Here is a 3,889-nt window from a genome sequence, read left to right as displayed (position 1 = left end):
AGTTTGAGTCTCCCGGTCTTCTAGGCCCACTTTACGTATGCTCCAGGGATCCTTAACTTAACATTTAACTAACAATGCTTTCATAACGTAACATAAGACAATGTTCCCTAAAGGTTAAGGGTACAGACTTATGAAAGTACTTGCAAAAGTATATCCACACAAATTCGAAACATTAAAAAAATAACCTACCCTTTTGAAAAGATGTTGGAAGTTAAGGGTAATAACTTAAACTCTTATGATAACGTTATGATGTCCTTAAGAGGTAAGTTAAGGATCCCTGGTATGCCCCAACCCTTAAACGTGATGTTGTAATATTTGTGCGCCGCATTTCGAGATTAATTCTTCATACAAGCGAAAATAAGCACACTGCTTGGAAAGAAGCCATGGGGCTTGATGATAGCTTTGGCACTGAGCAAACGTGCATTGCCGTGACAAACCAAACGGCAAACAAGGAGTTGACGTGTTCCGCGGGACGCACCGTCGGTACGCTAACGAACTGGCCGCCTGCCCGCGCCGGCATCCACCGAAACAACCAGCTGGCAGAGTGGCCTGCACAGCGGCTCTGCATCTCTCTCATTTGAAGAGTGTGGCATCACTTTCGAGCGTGAAAAAATGCAGAGCTGGCGCGAGTGTGGTCGTTTGGTATGGTCCGAGACAATTCCTTGTATCTTCTTCGTATCGCAGCCTCGACCAACCGCTCGTACGACACTAGGCTGGTTTGTTGCGATTGCACAGTGGGCTAGAAGCTCGGCCAGAAGACCGATGGACGCGGCCGAAACTCTAGACGCGTTTTGAGTCCCAGAGTCCCTAAACAGGACTCGAAGCGAGCCTGCCTGTGACCCCACCAACGGATTCCTCGTTCGGAGAGCAATCCATGTGGGGTCACACGTTCGGTTGGAGTCCTGTCTAGCGTCTCTGGAGCTCAAAACGCGTCGAGAGTTTTGGCCGCCTCCACCGGTCTTCTGGCCCACTGTGCGTGGCTACTCGCTGCTCGCCTCGGAGGAGGCCCCGATGCCGGACACGTCGCTCGGCGAGTCGCTCGGGGCCGGGCCGGTGACAGCGAGGCGGCGCGGCTTCGCTCGCTTTATTTCTCGTGTCGCCGCGTCAGGAAGTGTCGAAACTGGGAGCTGTGTAACGTTCCTCCTGCCCCGCCGAAAGTTGTTGTGTCGAAGCTCTCTTGTGTATGTCCCCCCCCCCCAATCCCCTTCCCCCTCCTGCCCGTCCTGTCCGTCGTGCACGCTCCGGTGCCCTTCGGGAAGGGGAGGGGAGATTGCCATTGATCCCTGGAAATTTGCGTGCAGATTGTCCACTCATGGAGATAGGGCCGGAAGGATGCAGCGATAAGGCTGCGTCTGTGTTGCACCGTGGCGTGCCTTGCCTTGCCGGGCGTGCCTTGCCGTGCCTTGCTGTGCCGTGGCGTGCCTTGCCGTGCCTTGCTGTGCCGTGGCGTGCCTTGCCGTGGCGTGCCTTGCCGTGGCGAGCCGCTCCTTTTGTTTGCGACCCTTGCCGGCCGCTGCGGCGTCATTGCTGAGCTGTGAGCGGGGCTATGAGTGACAGACTGTAACTCGATGTGCCTTCATCCGTCACCCTCGCACGGCTCGCCTTGGGAAGTAGCCACCCCTATCTTGACACCAGATAGCCGCCTGAAAAGATAGGCAAATGGCGACACTTTTTACTTCTACAACAAGCCCAACTGTCTACTTAGTACACACGTACAAATGCATACTTTGCATGTACACAAGTACAAACGTATGCCTGGCGCCCTGTAACTCCATGCCTTAAGCATAGGCATTTGTAAGTGAGTACTTTCCAAGCATGTACTTGTAAGTGTGTACTGAATCAAGCATGCATTTGCACGTGTGTTCTAAGTACAGTTAGGTTTGTAGTGTAAGTAGGCAAAAAGGGGAACTTTACTCCCATCTTAGGCTAACTATGGAGCCGTCGTCAGTGACGTGCTGGTTCGCTGATTCCGCGAGTCGTTTTCGTCGCTCTGTCTCTCTCACACCGAGGGTATGTGACTCCCCTTGAGTGTGGCAGAGGACAAAACAGTATCGCATTCGAACTGTTTTTGAGTTTTGGACCGACCCAGTGCACACAATGCCCTGCTTTGACGTGGCGCCACGTTCAAGCGCGGGCTCCATTAATTCGACATCATAACTGCTGACCGCCGCGAGCCGTGCTGGCCTGTTTCCGAACGGGGCGTCTTGTCGGTCTGTCTCTCTCGCACACCGGAGGCGCGTCCCAGCAGACTGATGCCGAGAGTCGTTTTCGTCGCTCTGTCTCTCTCGCACCTGTACGGGACGCCCGATGGGTGCGAGAGAGACAGAGTGACGAATACGACTCTCGGAGTCAGTCTGCAGAGGGAGCGAGAAACCTCCCACTCCTGCACTGCCAACTAATGGCCAAGTGCTGATCGTTGCTGGCCGGCCTGCCGGACGCTCAGGGCGCCGCATTTTGCATTCGCCGCGCTGTGCTTCCGTTGTTGGGGATAAACAAAGCACGGCGCAAGCTTCGCAAAGCGATGACTCGGTAAGTTGGAGGGACTGGACGCCGAGCTGGACGCACACTGCCATTGCGCGGTGCAGGTTGGCTTGCTCTCGTTACAATGAGGACGGCCATTGCAGTTCTTGCCGGCCAGCACTGCCACGGTGGGCCACACTGAGAAAACCTGACAAACTAATTTAGGCCTTACACACTTAAGCAACTTATTATAACAAAATGTTTTGGGCATACTTAGATATGGAATCACTCACGTGCAATCCGTCCCGAACATGCCCACATGGTAATGCATAGGAAGGAATGGGCACACTAAATAACATGTACAATTTTGTACGAGACATCCGGAGGCATCACAGTTTTTTTGTGCACGCGAACTTTTTACACAAGTTTTGTACGAAAAACTGCATAAATTCCCCCTTTTTGTGCAAAATTTCGTACAGATTTGTACGAAAAGTTCGTGTGTACAAAAAACTGTGATGTCTCGTACAAAATTTGTTCAAAAACATTTAGTGTGGGAAGGCATTGCACTTCACGCGCAAATGCATTGCATTGCTTTGGCATTGCACTAATTGAGGCTATATTGATAGCGTTTGGATTCTCAGTGTAAAACCATTTAAAAAGGACCCCTCGAATCAACTGTGTAGAACAGTACACAGTAAATGTCTCACGGTGAAAGGCTGCACCAACATAATATGGTGGATATTTTCTCCATAATCCCAACGACATTCGTCAAAATCTCTATATGGTACAGTGAATTCTCAGTGGTATGTTACGAAGTCAGCTGCACCACCATAATATGGAACATTTTCACCATAATATGGTGAATCTTCAGTGTAGAACATTTAGAGTGTAGTCCCGTCGAACCTTTCCTCTCGCAGTCCGTCCGCGGACTCGCCACCTAAACGGAAAGACTCAACTGTTCTACAGTGGCGGCCCTTTTCTCGTGGCGCGGTCGTTTTGGCAGAAACAATAGAGACTCTGCGACCTTCCTCAAAGCCGAGGCATTAACCCCGTGTCACCACCACGGCCTCGTGTAGCCGCGGGCGGGGCGGGGAGGGGCGCTGCTGGGGCCTCATTTTTCCCGGACTGCTCCTAATCTCGCTGCGACCGCAGGCGATACAGTGGAGTGACGGACTCCCCGGCGAAAACACAACGGAAGCGAAGCGGAGAAAGAGCGGCGAAATTGGTGCGTCGGCAGGCCGCGTCCCCCGGAATTATTGTGTAAGGAAATAAATGCGAAACGCTAAGTTCTGCGAGCGCTCAGGGCGCGGCGCCACGGGGCCGTCGCCGTCGAGGTTAACAGACGACGACTGTCAGGGGGAGCTCCTCCTAGGAGGCCTTGCTGGCGCCGTGTCGTCTGCCGCGTTGCTGCAGCGCTGTAGGCGCCGGC

Source organism: Thrips palmi, unplaced genomic scaffold, assembly GCF_012932325.1.
Source record: "Thrips palmi isolate BJ-2018 unplaced genomic scaffold, TpBJ-2018v1 HiC_scaffold_11, whole genome shotgun sequence".
NCBI classification, from domain to species: domain Eukaryota; kingdom Metazoa; phylum Arthropoda; class Insecta; order Thysanoptera; family Thripidae; genus Thrips; species Thrips palmi.
The sequence above is the reverse complement of the archived record's forward strand: the minus strand, read 5'-3'. Positions refer to the sequence as shown.